The sequence below is a fragment of the Orcinus orca genome, chromosome 18, assembly GCF_937001465.1.
Source record: "Orcinus orca chromosome 18, mOrcOrc1.1, whole genome shotgun sequence".
In the NCBI taxonomy this organism is placed as follows: domain Eukaryota; kingdom Metazoa; phylum Chordata; class Mammalia; order Artiodactyla; family Delphinidae; genus Orcinus; species Orcinus orca.
In genome coordinates, this window is record NC_064576.1 from 70,863,626 (window position 1) to 70,883,004 (window position 19,379).

General features: G+C 45.9%; 2 long non-coding RNA genes across 4 annotated transcripts; both read right to left on the reverse strand.

Moving 5' to 3' along the window:
* Positions 1-617: 617 nt before the first annotated feature.
* On the reverse strand, positions 618-8,004 carry LOC117198652 (uncharacterized). Of its 3 annotated transcripts, XR_007473115.1 has the most exons (6): positions 7,802-8,004; positions 7,552-7,658; positions 7,050-7,130; positions 4,910-4,955; positions 4,063-4,279; positions 618-3,940 (listed from the first exon to the last, which is right to left on the reverse strand). It is a non-coding gene; the product is annotated as an uncharacterized LOC117198652 (long non-coding RNA). The 3 variants fall into 3 exon arrangements; XR_007473114.1 differs by lacking the exon at positions 4,910-4,955 and having other exon boundaries at positions 7,552-7,694; XR_004479874.2 differs by lacking the exon at positions 4,910-4,955 and having other exon boundaries at positions 619-3,940.
* A 1,688-nt stretch (positions 8,005-9,692) lies between these two features.
* Positions 9,693-13,864, reverse strand: LOC125961939 (uncharacterized). The gene is made up of 3 exons (XR_007473121.1): positions 12,920-13,864; positions 11,957-12,059; positions 9,693-9,950 (listed from the first exon to the last, which is right to left on the reverse strand). It is a non-coding gene; the product is annotated as an uncharacterized LOC125961939 (long non-coding RNA).
* Between the last annotated feature and the right edge of the window lie 5,515 nt (positions 13,865-19,379).

Sequence of the window (19,379 nt, forward strand, 5' to 3'; positions counted from 1 at the left end):
TCTGAGGTCTTCTGCCAGCGTTCAGTAGGTGTTCTGTAGGAGTTGTTCCACGTGTAGATGTATTTCTGGTGTATCTGTGGGGAGGAAGGTGATCTCCGCGTCTTACTCTTCCGCCATCTTCCCGGAAGCCTCTGTTTTTCTCTTTCTGACTTACTTCATTCTGTATGACAGACTCTATGTCCATCCACCTCACTGCAGATAACTCAATTTCGTTTCTTTTTATACCTGAGTAATATTCCATTGTGTATATGTGCCACATCTTCTTCATCCATTCATCTGTTGATGGACATTTAGGGTGCTTCAATGTCCTGGCTATTGTAAATAGTGCTGCAATGAATATTGTGGTACACGACTCTTTTTGAATTATGGTTTTCTCAGGGTATATGCCCAGTAGTGGGATTGCTGGGTCATACGGTAGTTCTATTTTTATTTTTTTAAGGAACTCCATACTGTTCTCCATAGTGTGTTGGAGTATAGTTGATTTACAGTGTTGTGTTAGTTTCAGGTGAATGTGAGATGGGCTTTGATGGATGGGTGCCTGGAGATGTGGACTGAGCTAGTTGAACTCTCAAGCTCCGCCCCCCCCCCCCCCCCCGCCCCAGCTCTGGCAATCTCCATCTGACAAGTTATGCCTGAAACTAGGCCAATCCCTTATAACCGGGAAGCAGTCCAGAACTGAGTTTCCTTTAGACAACATGCCAGGAGTCAGAGGCTGCGGGCCTGGGCATAGTGGCTGTGGAGGCCGCGCTGCCCCTACGTTCTCTATATTCTGTGCCATTACAGGGGCTGGGGGTATTCAGCTTGCAGTGCATGTGCCCTGAGATGACATTCCAAATGATAATCTCCCCGTCGTAGCTGGAGGTGGCAAGGAGAATAGGCGGGCATTGAGCTACACAGAGGATGTCCTCCTTTTGCCCGTGGTTCTGGGAAAGAGAGAGAGAGAGGGACAGAGAGAGACAGAGTAAGAAATCCAGTCCCCAGTCACCCACAGCTCGCTCCCCTTCATTGGATGCCTAAGACAGAGGAGACAGAGGGGCCCCTCCTGTGGCTGCCCCCCATTAAGGACTCTTGCGGAACCTGGTGGCCCGGCCCAGTCCTGGGGGTCAGGGGCATCCCTCCAGGTAGGAGTCTGCTTGCAGGTCAGCCAGAGAGGTGCTGCATCTCCTTGGGTCAGTTTTATCACCTTCCCCAGGGAGGTGTTACTCCTAGCAGCTTCCTTACCTCCCCATAATGCTGGCAAGGAGGTTATTCACAAGGAACCCTCTTCGGGGCTGAAATCTTGATGGTAATGTGACAATGGAACCCAAGCACTGGCCAAGGGGGTCTGGCCTCCCAAGAGCCCCAGGTCTAAATTCCAGGGTGTGGAGTCCCTCAACTCAATTCCTCCAGGGCTCCCATCTGCCCCGCACTGTGGCTTACAAGTGCTGTTAGGAATTGGAATTGCCTATTCTCCTTGAAAGGAGGATTTAGGAATATGGATCCTTAAGAAAGATAAGAAACGAAATGAAAATGTTTTTGTTTTTGAGACCAGTGCTGCAGAGTTCAAAGAGTCCCTGGCCATTATCCTTTCAACTTTCTCACCGGGGTACAGTTTCTTTGTGAAAAGAATTGGTTTTTCCCAGGGCTGTAAAGATCTTTCTCCCTTGCCCTCAGGTACTTCCCACAGAGAGTCCCTTGAGGACCTATCCGTGGTCACCTAAGAAGCCCCTTCTGCTTGAAAGCAGCTGGGAGGACGGTGGGTAGGACAGTTGGAAAAGAGCAGGTCAGTGGCCCTCTCCTCCCCACGATCTTCTGCCTCCTTCTGAAATCTGTGAGCGCTTGTGTCTGGGCTTCTCCTTCCCTGGCCCCACTGCCTGCGGAATGAAGTTTACGTGCCTTGACATGGCTTTCAGGTTCTGATTAGCTTTCTAAGCTCACTTCCCTCCTGTACGTGGTCCTCCAGCCCCTCAAAATATTCATAGTCCTTCCAAACAACATGCTTCTCAGACTTGGTTCACGCTCTCCTCCTTTCCCCTCATCTAGACTGCCTTGGCCTCCCAGAAAAATCCTAGTAATCTTTTAATATCCTGTACAGTGTTAGAGCAAAAGTTAGTAGTTCCCACCTCTGGGTTTCTCCAGCATTTTATATTATTATTAAAACATTATTACATTAACTAATACATTATTATATCATCTGTTGCATCGTATGATGATTACTTCCTTAGTTTATCTCCTTGCCAGTCTGTGAGATTCTGGGCCGGGAATCACATTTTATTCATGTTTGTATTTTCTGTGCCTACCCACTAAGGATGGCACTATGTCAGTGCTTGATAAATAGGGGGTTGAAAGAATTGATAAGTGACTGAAAAAACATTTGAATGAACTAACACTTCACTGACTCTTGCATGACTTCTGCCCTTGCAATGGCCATGGCTTTCCTGGGGACATTTTCTGCAAATTCTGTTCTTTCACTCAACAATCACTCATCCAGGGCTTCCCTGGTGGCGCAGTGGTTGACAGTCCGCCTGCCGATGCAGGGGACACGGGTTCGTGCCCCAGTCCGGGAGGATCCCACATGCCGTGGAGCGGCTGGGCCCGTGAGCCATGGCCACTGAGCCTGCGCGTCCGGAGCCTGTGCTCCGCAACAGGAGAGGCCGCAACAGTGAGAGGCCCGCGTACCGCAAAAAAACAAAAAAACAATCACTCATCTGCAAACTCCATGAAGGCAGGGATCGTGTGATGACCACTTTGCTCGTCACTGATGTTCAGTGAACAGCACAGGCTGGGCCCACATTTGACACATGCTGGTTGAATGGAAGCGTATTAGTTGGGCAGCTACTATAAACCAGGCCCTGAGCTACATCCCGGGAATACAGTGGAGAAAACAGACAAGGTCTGTCTTCATTGAGTTTGTATTCTAGTGACTTGTGGCTTTTGGAATATTTACAGAGGCATAAGGTACGGCTAGGTGGTGGGAAATGGTTGTGCACAATGACCTTCCTTTCTTACTGCTTGTCTTCATGGCTTGACATCCAGACAGTTTTGAGGGAGATCATTCAACCCTGGGAAGCTGTAGAAATTTGGGGGCTAATAAGAATCGCAAGAAGTCCCCTGGTTATGAGCCCCTAACAAGCCACAGGGCAGCAGGAATGTCATCTGCTAGGTTCCCTGGCCACCCAAGGATGGCAGAGTGAATACATACAGTTTTGCATGCCAAGCAGAAGAGGAAGTGGATGCTTCTTTGAAGAAAGTCACATGCGTCACATCCTGGGCTGCCATTCCTACACTACAGGGCTCCAGGCTGAGCTCAAGGAGAACTGTGGGGATTTCCTCCTCGGCCTCCTGCCCCAGCCTGAACAAAGGCCATCACTCTTCCTGGAGCAGAGGCAGCTGCCTGGAGCTCAGTGCTCCTTACTCTACCTGGACCCCAATCATGAATCCCCCCACAGCAGAGGCTCTTGAGATGCTGTGACCACCCTAGGCAGGCCCAGAAGAATAAGGGTGAGCCCCAGGAGTGAAGGACATCCCCATCAAGTGTCACTGTTTGGGTGGAGAGTCGGACAGTGGACCAGGGCTCACCACGTCATCCTGCCAGTGTGGCTATGGCTTCCGGAAGTGGTGAAAGTCACAAGGTGTGTCCTGTATCCAAAGCCAAACAGGAGATGTTGTACAAGCAGTAAAATGAGCTGCCAACACACTCACAATTTCAGAGAGAGGCGCTGGCACATTTTACAGCCCTACCCCTCACCCCATCCGTGATGCAGATTTTTGAAATGTCAAAGCAAATTCCCCGAGTGCCAGTGGGAATAAACAGCAATCCACTCCTGACGTTTGGATGATTGCGTTTCAGCAAATCATATGCCAGCTGACAAGCTCTTCTCGGATGGTCTGCATAGTTTCGCCTCTGTAATAAGACCCGTAGCGATGCATGAGCTAAAACAAAAGCCGTCAGCCCAGGAACCTGTAATACCAAAGGACAAATTCAACGCCAAGACCTCTCAGGCAGTCATGTCTCAAATCATCTGAGGGTGCTAGGCTTAGGCTCTGACATACAGCATACTTTCAAATGAATAACGAACCTACCATGTTTAAAGGCTTTGGAAATCCAGGACCACCCAGCAGAGCAAGCAGGGAACATAAAATGCCACAGGTAGATTTAAAACGTAGTTGTAGTCAGCATTTTCATCTTCCCCTGTCTCTTAATCCCTTTTCCCATCTCTAAGCCGTAAAAAAAGATTTCTTTTTTCCACAGAGATGCTTATGGATGGCATTTCATCTCCTCTTCCCATTTAGACAGGGACTACGGCATAAAGACAAGGTGGGAGGAAAATCCAGTAAGTGAAATATTTCTCTAAGTTCTGTGAGATGCTCTAGAAAATTAATATAACCCAAGGAGGGCGTTGTTGGAACCTCTGATCTATAGCCAGTTGGACAGGACTTGCAAATGGTGTCTGCGGGGCAGGGCAGAGGGGAGGGGGGCAGGAGTCTTGTGTCTTGTAGGACTGAACCCTGACCCCATGGAATCTGATGCTCTCTCCAGGTAGATAGAGTCAGAATTGAGTGGAATTGTAGGGTACCAGCTGGTGTCGGAGAATTGCTTGTTGGTGTGGGAAAAACCTCCACGTGTCGGAATTGGGTACAGAGTCATTACACTTCTTCCCATAGAAAAGAATTTAAAAAACTGAAACAAATACTAAAAAGGTTTTTTAAAGGGAGGGAGGAAAGAAAGATGGGAGGGAAAGGGGGAGAGAGGGAAGGAGGAAACTCTTTTGCCCATATCATTGCTTAGCTTATACCAGATAGAGGTATAAAGAATTTCTCCAAAATCTGTTTTTAGTGAGAAAAGAATCAACAGGGCATGGGGGTGGGGAGAAGCATGTCAGTCTGAAGCAGGGTTTTGAAATATCATAATTTTGTACATTTCACTTACAAAGTACACATTTATTCTTCTATCCCATCCAACAGCTATGATACACCTAGAACAATAACAGACTATTACATTTTAGCTTTTTACATTTACTTTAGCTTATCATCTGTTTAATTTTTGCATAGAATCAGTACTGTGGCCTCATTTTGCTGTGTCGGTGTGATAAATGAAGAGAACAAGAAAATCACCGCTTCTGTTTTTTAGGAAGAGCAAGATAAAATGTGATTTGATAAACTAGGCTCAGTTTTTTAAGTGGTTCTTAAAGGATTAGGGAACAGAAACAGGATACCCTGGTTTGTTTTCATGGTCTGCTCAGAGCAGCTTGCCTTCCGGAGGATTATTTGATCCCGAGAGCATGGCTGAACCACGGAGGCAAGGGCACAAACAGAAACTGATCAAGGATTGTTTTTAACATTTTCATGTTCAGGAGAGAATTTATTGGATTTTTATTCTTTGACTTACGGCTGCTGAATTTAACTACCCTAGCTTGTGATTTATCCCTAATAAAGCATTCGGTGGAGAGATACCCTGTTTCCTATCTCTACCTCTAAACCATTATCAAAATGTGCAGAGAATTGTTTCCAATATTCTGGAAGAGGCTAGTTGCCTAAATTACCATCAGGGAGCAGCCACAGTTTGGGGAATTCTTTGACACATTTGCTTCTGGAAAATTCCCTTTAGTATCTTGGTGTCCTCCTCCAGGACAAAGTTCGTATCAAAAAATATGTCCCACTAAATCTCCAAGATGACCCTCATATTCAAGCTGACTAGAACTCACTTATTTTGGCTTAACTTCAAGTAGGTATAATCATAGACTTCACTTTGCTTTTCATCTAGAAAGATAATATTATCAACTTAGAGTAAGCATTTTTCTTTATTAGTTCTTGAGTCAGTTTACGTATATTGACTTAACCCAACTGATGACTGGAGAAACTTCAGCACTTACTTTTTAGTTTTCAGACCACAGTTAGGTGTCTTTCAAGCCATCAAAACACAGCTGATGCCACTCTCACTGCCCTAAAAGGCTGATGAAATCCTCGCTCAGCTATGGGAAGAGGCTCACCTTCTTCCTGACAGGACCCTGCACAGTTCCTGGCCCTTACTGACTGAGTGAATGAGCAGAAGAATGCATGAGGTCAAAGGCAGAACTAGGAATCACACACTCATTACTCTGTGTCATTTTTTTTTTTTTGGCAGAGCCGTTAGGCGTGCGGGATCTTAGTTACCAGACCAGGGATCCAACCCGTGCCCCCTGCAGTGGAAGCATGGAGTCTTAACCACTGGACCACCAGGGAAGTCCCTACTCTGAGTAATTTGTTTTTTAAGTAGTTATGTATTCATTATTTTATTTATTTATTTTTGGCTGTGTTGGGTCTTCGTTTCTGCGCGAGGGCCTTCTCTAGTTGTGGCAAGCGGGGGCCACTCTTCATCGCGGTGCGCGGGCCTCTCACTATCGTGGCCTCTCCTGTCGCGGAGCACAGGCTCCAGACGCGCAGGCTCAGTAGTTGTGGCACACGGGCCTACTTGCTTCGCGGCATGTGGGATCCTCCCACACCAGGGCTCGAACCTGTGTCCCCTGCATTGGCAGGCAGACTCCCAACCACCGCGCCACCAGGGAAGCCCACCTACTCTGAGTAATTTTTATCTTATTTACTTGGACTTCATTTGTACTGATAGTTGAAGAAAGTTTGCCTCTGATCTTCTCCATAGTTTCACAGGCCAGAACTGCGGAAATTTTACCAAGAACAGACACAGCACATGAACAAATGGAATAAGCAGCCTTGAAAAAAATCACAATGACACACAAAAGAGAGTAGCTTTTAGTTCATCCAGACTTTGTGATGTTTGACTTATGTGATTTTTAAAATGTTTTAAAAAGTTAAACTCTTTTAAGAAATGAGGCCTATACCACGCAGTGAGGGAACAAATGCCTGGGCTATAGATGGGAGAACAAACATGTATATAATGTGTGTCCTTCCTACATAGAAGTTTAGAGTCACTGGCAATGAAATGCCAGAGAAAAAGGATGTAGGACTGTTACATGCATCCTAGATTTTATCTCATTTGATTTCTTCTACACTTACTACAAATGCCTAATCTTGCATTATTATTTTATGGGGACCTTTGGTAGGAGGTGACTCACCATGTTTCAAGGTGTGAAGACAAGGTCTGTTGTTGTAGCTCCCATATTTTCAGACAGCCATCTCTGCCTCCAGTAACTAGACTAGGAAACAGAGACCCTCGTCACGACTGCATGTCAAGGGTCACCCTGCCTAACGGTAAAAGATTCTGGCAGGACTTCCATGGTGGCACAGTGGTTAAGAATCCACCTGCCAATGCAGGGGACACGGGTTCGAGCCCTGATCGGGGAAGATCCCACGTGCCGCAGAGCAACTAAGCCCGTGCGCCACAACTACTGAGCCCGCGTGCCACAACTACTGAAGCCCACACACCTAGAGCCCACACTCCGCAACAAGAGAAGCCACCAGAATGAGAAGCCCGCACACCACAACGAGGAGAAGCCCTCACTCGCCACAACTAGAGAAAGCCCGCGCACAGCAACGAAGACCCAATGCAGCCAAAAATAAATAAATAAAATAAATAAATAAAATTAAAAAAAAAAAGATTCTGGAGAAGGCACATACCCTCTTCCACTGGAGTCAAAGGTCAGACAACGGATTCCAGCATTGCCATGAGCCTCAATAAAATCGGACAACAGTATTCCTGTTTCAACGTCCCATACTTTCACCACCTGTATCAGGAAGTTGGAAAAAGTAGCCTGGAGACACTGGCAATCAAATTAAAGAGAATTTGCATTTAGAGGTCTAGTGTCATAGGTATGAAAGATGAAAGTTTACCCCAAAAGTTTCCGTACTTTGAATATAAGTTGGTTACCTGAGTGTATTCATTAGCTAGGGCTGCAATAAGAAAATACCATAGACTGGGGAGCTCAAACAACACACATTGATTTTCTCACAGTTCTGGAGGCTGGACGTCCACGATCAAGTTGCCAGCAGGGTTTGGTCTCTTCTGAGGCGTCTCTCCTTGGCTTGCGGATGGCCGCCTTCTCACCGTGTTCTCACAAGCTCTTTCCTCTGTGCCTGTGCAACCCAGCATCTCTTTATGTGTCTACATTTCCTCTGGCTCTAACAAAACCAGTCAGACTGGATTAGGGCCCACCCTAACAGCTTCATTTTAAGTTGATGACCTCTTTAAAGACTCCATCTCCAAATACAGACACATTCTGAGGTACTGGGCGTTAGGACTTCAACACATGAATTTGGGGGAAACACAATTCAGTCTATAGCACTCTCTGAGAAGATTAGAAAATTTAGAAATATTGGATGAAAATCTCCTGGCCACCTAGACTCAGAGAAGATAGGTGTGGATTGAATTTTGAGCAGCAAAATTTATTCACCATCAAAGCAAAGCTGAATGGATAGATGACCCATTTTCTGGGGAGGCTATTTAAACCCTCAGCTTTAAGACTTCGCTCGGTCCAACTCGTTCCAGTCTTGTAGTTACTTTCTTTTAGCTCCAACCTTTGAGCAGCTTTTGAATGAGAATCATCTTTAAAGGGACGTGAATAGCATCTGTCATGACTGGTTGGGGTAGGTGCCCCCTGCCCCCCCAGGAAGGACGTCCTCTGGGGCAGACTTTCTGGATCCTGCACCCAGAGGTAGTGACAGTGTCAGAGGAGAAACGCTTGAGGACAGCAGTCTTTCTCAGGACTATTGAACGGTCCTTCTAGCCTGCCACTTTGTAAAAAAGGCTGCCCCATTGACATCAGAGAAACTTCTGGGTCTCCAAGCCAAAAACCAGACAGCACTGTTGTTGGCTGCAAGTTGCTGAGATCAGTAGGGTGCACTTTGCTTCCTTTCCTCTGTCCTTCCGTAAGGCCAGCGTTCCCAGGGGTGTGTACAGCTCAGGGGCGTTCATCTGTTCTTCTGAGTATTTCAATAAACCCTTAGTGTTACTTTAGTGGTTTTAATCTTTACTTTACTTTAGTGGTTTCAATCTTTGCAAATATCCCAAAGTTCCATAACATGCAGTGATTTGTGATATGGTTGAGATCCAGAATTGATTTAAGTACCTGATGGCGTGGATGAATGAGCAGACAGAGCATGAGCTGGGCGGACAGCAAAGGATCAACACCTGAGGGAGGACCTGCCTTGCTGCTGTGTGATTAAACATAGCTTTTTTTTAAATTTTTTTTTTTTATTTCCCCAAGAAAGCCACTTGCTACTGCTGGTAATGGAAGTGAAAAGATTGAAGACTGAAGTCAGCAAGGGAAACCTCTCTGAAAATGACTTTAGGGTTCTATGTACAGAATCAAGAAAAGTCTAGAGGTGCTGTGTATACTTTTCAGGTATACCTACCTCACTTACATTTTGTGGAGGGAATTTCATGCCATAGCAGGGCTCCTTTAAGAATTTCACTGTCCCAGGGACTTCCCTGGTGGTCCAGTGGTTACGACTCCTTGGTTAGGGAACTAGATCCTGCATGCCGCAACTAAGACCCAGCGGAGCCAAATATAAATAAATATTAAAAAAAAAGAATTTCACTGCCCCATGTTGTTCTTCCTTTTGGAGATCCCATCTATTTAAATATATTAAAATGCAACCATGTCCCCAATTAAATATAATAGAATTTTGCTAGCATATTTTAAAGTAATTTAAAGAATACAGTTTTAAGCTCAGTTGATAAAAAATTGTTATTCTTATAAACTTTGGTATTACATATAACTATGTGTGTGTTAAGTTGCAGCTCATAAGTAATGTGCTGTGAACATTTAATTGAGCATTTATTAATTTTCATTTTACAGTTTACAAGGATTTTCAGAGGCAAGGTCGGTGGTCCCTAGCACTCTGCTTATACAACTGAATGAACACAGTGTGGTATCGTGATATTCGTAAATTCAGGCTTCATCGAGATCTTGGACTATATTCTCTCCTCCACAAATATCAAGTGTAACGTGGTTTGGATGTCATGAATTGTGACGGTCGGCATGATGATGATCCAGAGATTTCACACAGCAACAGATCTGCAAGGTGAGCGAACACTCAAATCAATAATTTAATTCAGTAAGTATTGGAGAGTTTATTACCAGCATGTGCCTAATACAGTATAATAGCTGTGAGGGTGTTTATATCTCCATTCAACACCTACGTACCACCCACCGCTGGGGGAGACGTGCATATCAAAATAATGCTATTGAGGGAGACAGACTGTGTTACCATGGAATTAGGAGCCCAGATGCTAACGGAGCCATTCATTCTGCCTGGGTGTGGGAGGGGATCTAGGATGCTTTCTTAGAGGAGCTGGTGTCTGAGTTGTGCCTTAAAGAATAAGAACGGTTTTGAGAGATCAGGAAGGAAAGAAGAGGGAAACATAGATGCTCTGATCCCTCTCTCAAGTGCCTGCAGAAATTGTTTAGAGGCGAGGCTCACACAGGTGAAACAGAGCAGGGCAGGTGAGAACACACCCCAGCAGCCATGGGAGGCACTAACTGTGAGTCATCAGGAAGTGGGAGGTGCCTGCATGAGTCAGGGCAGTGAAGGCAAGTGTTTCCTGGCAGAGAGAGGACTTGAGTTGGACCTTGAAGGATTACTCAGGTGTGTGTAAGAAAAGAGGAGGAATGGGGAGGGGAAGGGTAAGCTGTGACAAAGCGAGAGAGAGGCATGGACATATATACACTACCAAACATAAAATAGATAGCTAGTGGGAAGCAGCTGCATAGCACAGGGAGATCAGCTCGGTGCTTTGTGACCCCCTAGAGGGGTGGGATATGGAGGGTAGGAGGGAGGGAGATGCAAGAGGGAAGAGATTCGGGAACATATGTATATGTATAACTGATTCACTTTGTTATAAAGCAGAAACTAACACACCATTGTAAAGCAATTATACTCCAATAAAGATGTAAAAAAAAAAATAGAAAAAAGAAAGGAGGAAGCAGGAAATTCTGGGGTGGAGATGAGAAAAGGTTGCACAGAGCCAGGGGCAGGAATGTGCAGGATGCTGAGTAGGTGAAGAGGTTGGCTTCCTTGGACTCAGAGGTGACTCTGATAAATTTGGAGGATAAATGCTTCTTTACAAGTTTGAACCCAAACTATGCAGGAACCCGCCTTCTTTGAGATGAATTGAGACTGAGTCATCATAAAAAATTTTTGATCTACTTCTTTTGGTATTTAACCATGGGTGACCGCTAATTTCTGGAGCAGAAGCTAGACAAGAACAGATGCAAAGACAGTCGAGTGTCACTGGGAGTGCAGCTCAAGTAAGTGTGCACGTGAAGAGGACGTGTCTGGGCTGTGATGTCCCCGATGCTGTAAATCCTAAAGACAGGGTGTGTCAGGCTCTGGCAGGAAAAAGGAAAGAGGGCGTGGCCACATGGCCCAGGACACTCACTTGCGATGCTGGAACCTAGGCCACTGATGCAGGAAGTAACTGAACTGAATATTAGAAGCTTTCAGAACTTTTCAGCATCGTGGGTGTATTTGGGATGTGCCCTCCCGTTACCACAAGGACAGGAGAACATGACTTATGGGATGTGCGTGTTTCCCTGCTCTAGTTCCTTATTCAAGGAGCAGTGATTACTGATTATGGTCCCTCCTGTGGACTAGACACTGTGCCGGTCCTCTAGGCTGGGGCCAGCATGGTCCTCACGAGCCCCGGTGAGAGGGAAGTGGACGTGGCATGCTCTGAACCCTCCTTCCTGGATTAGAGTTACAGTGGATTAGGGTCGTTGAATTGATCATCCTACACCACACAAGAAAATCACCTTGAAATAATACCTTTCCACAGGACCAGACGGTCCTTCCAAATTACTCACACCACAAGCCCCCGCAGAATCTGTGAGCTCTTCCATGTGGCGTTCACATGAGAGTGTCCGAACACTACTAGGTGATCAGCAAAGTAGAACTGAACCACCCATTCTCTACTTCCAGGGACAGAAGGTCCCCAGAACACTCTGCTCCCCACCGAGGTGAAGACAGTGGGACCCCACTTGCAAATACATCATTGCTAAAGAGACCAAGATTTGACACTTACAGATGCTTCCGAGTAGCTGACCACCTGCCTGAAGGTGGGGTTGTACTGGCAGCACACCATGGGCTCTTTGTGGGAAACCACTGGGTGAGGCTCAAGGGGAGACCTTGCTTGTGAAAAACAGAGAGAGAGAGAGAGAGAATGAAAACCCAAACTGAGTATGTGACACGTATACCCAGGATGAGGCATCGATTGCTTTATTAAAGAATGGTTAAGAGGGTAGTCTTGAGTTCAAATGATGGGTCTGTGACCTTGGGCAAGTCACTTAGCTGCTCAAAACTGTAATTTTCTTATCTGTTAAATGGGGATAATGGTATCTACTTTAAAGCATTGTTTTGAGGATTAGATGAGAAAACATATATACAGTGGTACCTCCATATCTATGGGGGATTGGTTTGAGGAACCCCTAGAATACCAAAATCCACGGATGCTCCAGTCCCTTATATAAAATGGCATAGTATTTGCATATAACCTATGCACATCCTTTCATATACATCTCCAGATTACTTATAATATCCACTACAATTTAAATGCTATGTATATAGTTGCCAGTATGTGGCAAATTCAACTTCAGCTTTTTGGAAACTTCTGGAATCAAAAATAATTTTTTTTTCCATCCGTGGTTGGTTGAATGTGCTGATGCAGAACCCATGGATAGGGAGGGCTGATGTAACGTCCTTAGCACAGAACCTCACATAACATAATGGACGTGCAATGAAGAGTAGCCACTAACCGTGAAAACTGATACCACGTCTCCTTGTTGGGGTAGGAGGAGTGTGATTTCGTGAGATTGCAGAGTGGACCTTCTTCCCTATTAATGTCTATCTTCCCCCCAACAAACACAAACCATATCATCCCATTCTGAATGGCAGCGCTTCTCCCTCACAGCAGGGACGAGGCCAGGCCAGGTCCTGGGGGGGGCCCTGCAGCATGCCTCCTGTGAGTACCCAGGTGCAAAGGACCCACCTGTGCCCTTGGACTTTGTCCCCTGAGCCACGTCTGGGAGGTCAGTCAGCACACAGAACGGACAGCCCTTGGAGTGAAGCCACCCAGGTCCTTCGAACTCATTTCCTCATCTGTAAAATGGAATCCTTTATGGAAATTTTGTGAAGAGGAAGTGCGAGAAAGGACGTAGAATGTCTGGAGGAGGCTGGCATGCAGTAGGCACCGACTAACCGAATGTTGGTGGTCAGGCTTCGCTCTCTGTAGTGCCCTGCGACGGCCAGCCATAAGCCTGGGCCACTAGTAGACATCTGGGAGCTCTGAAACCTCAGACTGAGTGCCAGAAGATTCTTGGTGTGGGTGAATCCTCTTCAAGGAAGAACAGGACTTGGCGTGAGGACGATTAGAACTTTCGGGACCACAGTCTGCCCACTTCACAGATGAGGAAACAGCAGGAGGCTGAGGAGGGTCGGCTCACTTGGTCAAGATCACGGGCTCCCGAGTGACAGAGTGGGGATCGGCAGACGGTATCTGGCACCTAAGTGCTGGCGCTAGAAATGCGGCTGTTTTTTCCATGAGGTGGAATTTCAGATACTTGGGTCCAAAAAAAAGAAAGAAAGAAAATGAATCCAACGGGCTGTTTGTCCTACATGGTGATATCACGTAGAACAAAGAGAAGTTTGATTGACTGACGTTCCCGGTTTTCAGCTGGCTGCTTTGGCATCTTGAGTGAGGAGCCTGCCTCCAGGCCTGGCTGTAATGATGGCCTGGCAGTGCCCCTGTGTGTCCCTGGGTGGCTGCCCTGCTTGGGGGAGGGGGTCTTGGATGTGAGCACCACTGCAGCTGACGGACTGCAAGTAGGCTGGTGCCTTAGGACTGAATAAGCAGACCCTGGGGCTTCTAGGACAATTTCCTACTGGTAGAAAGGTCACACACATCCTTCTTATCAGTCAGTTGTACCACAATGGGAATCCATTTACATGTTAATTTCTTCTCCGTTCATGAGCTAACATTACTGAGAGAAAGAGGGTTTTGATGAGGGGAGGACAGAGGGAATTCTGGAGCCTGGGAAGAGTGACCTCAGTTGGGATGCTATGGAGGGACCCTGACAAGGTCAGTGAAAGGAAAAGGTAGGGAGAAGCTCTTCATAGTGATGTCCCCCAAATAAAAACAGCTACAATAAATTAAGCACCCCGGATGTAGCTACTGTCTGTCCAGCACACTCCTATCTTCTGTGAAGAGAACTGCTTCTCTGACTGTAAGACCTGGACAAAGGATCTGAGCCTGGTCAGTCTGTGTCCTTCCTTTAGGTTTTTCTGGCTGGAGCTGCTAGGAAGAGTAGAGTTGGGATGTGAGTTTAGGCTCTGGGCTTGGATGGGTCCTGGCCATTTGGAAGGAGAAAGCCATTCAGCAGTAGGTGTTGATGAGACCAATGTGAACCAAGGAGCAGAAACGCAAAGTGCAGGCATACAGCATGGGAACAACAGTGCCATCTGTGAGCTCAGCTGCCCATGAGTCCATCTGTCCTAGGATCTGGTTTCAATAACCAATAATTTTTCCCTCCTTTTCATTATATAAGTTTCAGGTATATAGTATTACAATTTGACATCGGTGTACACTACAGAGTGATCTCCAGCACAAGCCTAATTGCCATCCGTCACCATGCAGTTGACCCTTTGCATTTCACCCACCTCCCAACCTCCTTCCCCTCTGGTAACCACTAATCTGTTCTCTGTGTCTATGAGTTTGCTTTTGTTTTATTTTGTTTTTGTTTCATTCTCTTTTAGACTCCACATATGAGTGGAATCATATGGTATTCGTCTTTCTCCACCTGACTTACTTCACTTAGCATAACACCCTCTGCATCCATGCATGTTATTAAAAATGGCAGGACTTTGTTATTTTTTATGGCAGAGTAGTATTCCGTGTGTGTGTGTGTGTGTGTGTGGCATCTTCTTTATCCATTAAAGAAGTTAATGGACACTTATGTTGTTTCCACGTCTTGGTTATTGTAAATAATGCTGCAGTGAACACAGGGGTGCATATATCTCTTTGAATTAATTTTTTCATGATTTTTGGATAAATACCCAGACGTGAAATAGCTGTGTCATATAGTAGTTCTATTCTTAGTTGTTGTGAGGAGTCTCTATACCATCCTGCATAGTGGCTGCACCAGTTTACAGTCCCACCAACAGTGTGCAAGGGTTCCCTTTTCCCCACATCTTCTCCAGCATTAGTCATTTCTTGTCCTTTTGATAATAGCCATTTCAACAGGTGTGAAGTGATATCTCATTGTGGTTTTGATTTGCCTTTCTCTAATAATTAGAGATGCTGAACATCTTTTCTGAGGTTTTGTCTCGTTCTTTCAATTGGAACATATTCTTTTGTCTCCTCATTTTGCCTAATTCTCTGTGTATTAAGTATATATATACGTATTAAGAATTAGCTGTCTCTCCCAGTCTTGAAGGCATGGTCTTATTTAGGAGCTGTCCTGTGGGGCTCAGAAGTGCAATCCTGCCTGGCCACTACAGCCAGGTGCTTAAGGGGTGTCCCCTACGTGGGCTATGTGTGCCCTCCTGTTGTCATGGGGCTGTGGCTGCCTTGGAGTGCTGGTGGGCTGGCTGTCATTCACCTGGCTGTGAGAGGCTGCCAGGATGCAGGGTGGGCGGGGCTGTCAGTGGGACGTGCCCATTGGCAATACCGGGTCACATGGAGAATTCCAAAATGGTGCCCACCAGCACTGGCATTAGCAAGGAAGCCTGAGGTCGCGTAAATGCCTCCTGCCAGTGACTCTATCCCCAGGAAGCATCCCAAATGACTCCTGCTTCTTCAGCAGACACTTGAAGATTAGTAAATGGGTGCCCTTCACCTATGAAACATACACTTTTTTTTTTTTTTTTTTTTTTTTAAAGAGAAGGAAGGGAGGTGAAGGAGGAAAGGAAAGGAAAGGGAGAGCTGGGGAAGAGGATGAGGCTGGGGAAGGGAAGGCAAATTCAGGGAACTGTAGATCCTGGGCCAGGTATTTTTGTATTTTTTGTTTGTTTTTTTGGTACGCGGGCCTCACCCGTTGCGGAGCACAGGCTCCGGACGCGCAGGCTCAGCGGCCATGGCTCACGGGCCTAGCCGCTCCGCGGCATGTGGGATCTTCCGGGACCGGGGCACGAACCCGCGTCTCCTGCATCGGCAGGCGGACTCTCAACCACTGCGCCACCAGGGAAGCCCGAAACATACACTTTTCAACCTGGTGTTTTTGTGCTGGTTTTCAGGTTGGGTGAGTCCGTGCATGAGCCTTTTTTTATAAATTTATTTATGTATTTACTTATTTTTGGCTGCATTGGGTCTTCGTTGTTGGCTCTTAGTTACTGTGCGTGGGCTTTCTCTAGTTGTGGTAATCGGGGGCTACTCTTCATTGCGTTGTGCAGGCTTCTCACTGCGGTGGCTTCTCTTGTTGCAGAGCACGGGCTCTAGGCACACAGGCTTCAGAAGTTGTGGCATGCAGGCTCAGTAGTTGTGGCTTGCGGGCTCTAGAGCGCAGGCTCAGCAGTTGTGGCACACGGGCTTAGTTGCTCTGCGGCATGTGGGATCTTCCCGGACCAGGGCTCGAACCCGTGTCCCCCACATTGGCAGGCAGATTCTCAACCACTGTGCCACGGAAGCCCCCCGGGCATGAGCCTTTTAAGAGCGGGGTTTTTGTTGCCTGCAGTTCTATAGTTTCCCTGGGTTTATTCTCCATTGGTTTTCAAAGCCGGGTGATTTGGGAGCTTATCTCTCCTATGCAGGATCTGAGGGCTGGGGTGCCTGATGTGGAGCTTGAATCCCTCACTCCTCAGGGAAAAGCTCCACCTCTTTGGGGTCCCTCCCAATTGTGCAGCTGGGGTGTGGTTTTCCCTGGTGAGCCCGTATCTCTGTCTCTCCCACGCGTCTCAGTGCTGTCCTTTCACCTTTTCTCGCGAGGCTCTGTTCATCCAGTTTTCAGATCTCTTTCTGAGGGAATTGTTCCATTTGCAGTTGTAGGTTTGTGTCTGTGGGAGGACATAAGTTCAGGATATTCCTGTGCTGCCGTCTTCAACCCTCTTGCTTGTGTTTGGAGGGATGGGTTCCTGTCTGTTTGCTGGTTGTTGGCCTCTCTCTCTCAGCTTCTTACACACTTACATCCCTCATCCTGTTGCCTCCTCTGTCTTTAAACCAGCAATAGTGCACTGAGTCCTTCAAATTCTCCCTTTTCAGCTTAAATTGTTTCAGTTAGATTTTTGTCCCCTTTGACTCAAAAGAATCTTACCAGGTAAGATTGGTGGCACAGTGGTTAAGAATCCACCTGCCAATGCAGGGGACATGGGTTGGATCCCTGGTCTGGGAAGATCCCATATGCCGAGGAGCAGCTAAGCCTGTGCACCACAACTACTGAGCCCACGTGCCACAACTGCTGAAGCCCGTGCATTTAGAGCTCGTGCTCCACAACAAGAGAAGCCACCGCAATGAGAAGCCTGTGCACCACAACGAAGAGTAGACCTGGCTCGCCGTAACTAGAGAAGCCCATGCGCAGCAACGAAGACCCAACGCAGCCAAAAGTAAATTAAAAAAAAAAAAAAAAAAGAATCTTACCAGGTAAAACTACTCTTTGGTGAGCACAGTTCATAAATTATCTTTTATGAACACAACTAATCTACAAGACGACCCTTTCTCCCATATTGCAGAAGAGGAAACCAATGTCTCAAAGAATTCAGTAACTTAGTTCAGAAGGATTGAGTACTTCACCCGAGGTCGTACAGTTTGTGGTAATTTCAGAATTTAAACTCAAATCTGTCTGTCCCAGTAAAGTTACTGGGAAGCAGCTACTGGACTAAGGCATTTCCCAGCTTCCCATTCACCCAGAGTCATGAACTCAGCAATAGAATGTGAGAGAAAGTGATGTATCATTTATGGCTGGGACTTTTTAAGAGGCAGATATGCCTTCTCTATTCTCATACCCATTGCACCTGGATTAAGAGGAATCTGAGAACCTAAGTAAGGTGGGACCCTCATATGGAGACAGCCCTGTTCCTGAAGGGAGAAAAAGTGCCCCTCAGTAGACAGAAATAAACTTCTGTTGTTTCAACCTATGGAAAATATAGAGTTTATTTGTTACAGTGGCAAGCCTTACCTTAACTAATACACCATGCTATCTTCCTTCCAAGAAATAACTTTCTTTCTGTCCTAATTCCTGTTGACACAAAACAGCTCTCTTTGTGGTGTGCAATATTAAATTCACAGAAAATAACAAGTGAAAATGGAAATCTCAATCTGTCACTTTACTCTTCTTTAGAGAATGCCAGAAACCAGCAGACTCCTGAAACGTTTCGTGTGTCCCCATGATTTAGAGACATGAAATATTTGGGCTAAAAAAATAAATCAAAGAACGAAGACTATTTGATCAGGCATGCTGGAAATTTAGCTGTTTAGTTCCTAGTTGATTAGTTTTTATTTGATAGAAATAATATATTCTGAAATAAATTACACACCCTATTTCCAAGATAGGATTTCAATATATTTTAAACACACTTTGGGAAGTGATTCAATATGCCTGAATCATCACAGGCAAGATGCTAATCTTGTAATCATGAGTTTAGATTGGGAGAAAATGGAGAGGCACTAGGAAAAGAAAATAGGATAGAAAACATGTCCTCACATACAGAATTGTGATTATCCGATGGTGGCAAATTTCAAAAAAAAAAAGTGAAATCTCCAACTTTGTGGCCTTGGTGGATGTCTTTGCATAAATTTGATTTTCAAAATAAATCAGAAACTAAAGTCCATAAACCTTACCATTTTAATCAAATGTTCTTGGAGAACTGAATTGAGTTTGGGTCCTGTTGTACCCCTGACTGTGATCTCAACACCTAGTTGTTTATAAAATAACCTCTTCATTGCCACGAGATAGACTCTAAGTTCACTACACAGGAGCCATGTTGGACCCTACAGACAATAAAATCCCAGAGCGTCACAGGGTCCCTGTGCTCAGTCCTGGGGGCTTTTCTCTCCTTTGGCCACTTTGGCTCCCTTTATGATCTCATCCACTTCATGGTTTAAAATTCCATCTAAATGCTGATTCTTCCCACATTTGTATCTCCAGCCCTGACATCTCCCCTCAACTCAGGATGACTCTCTCCAGCACATCCACAACTGGGCTTCTGACCCTGTGCTCCTCTCACCCAACATCTTCCTCACTGCGGTGTTCAGCTGAGGCCTAAACTTGGTGCCATCCTTGACTCCCCTCTCCCTCTCTCTCCCCTCTCTCCTTTAAAAAAAAAAAATAACAGCTTTATTGCTATTTAACCCACATTCTACAAAAGTTGTATTTTTAAGCGTACAATTCAGTGGCTTTTAGCATATTCACAGAGTTGTGCAACCTTTACCACTATCTAATTTCAAAAAGTTTTCATTCCTCCAAAAAGAAACGCCATGCCCATTAGCAGCCGCTCCCTATTCCCACCTTACCCCATCCCCT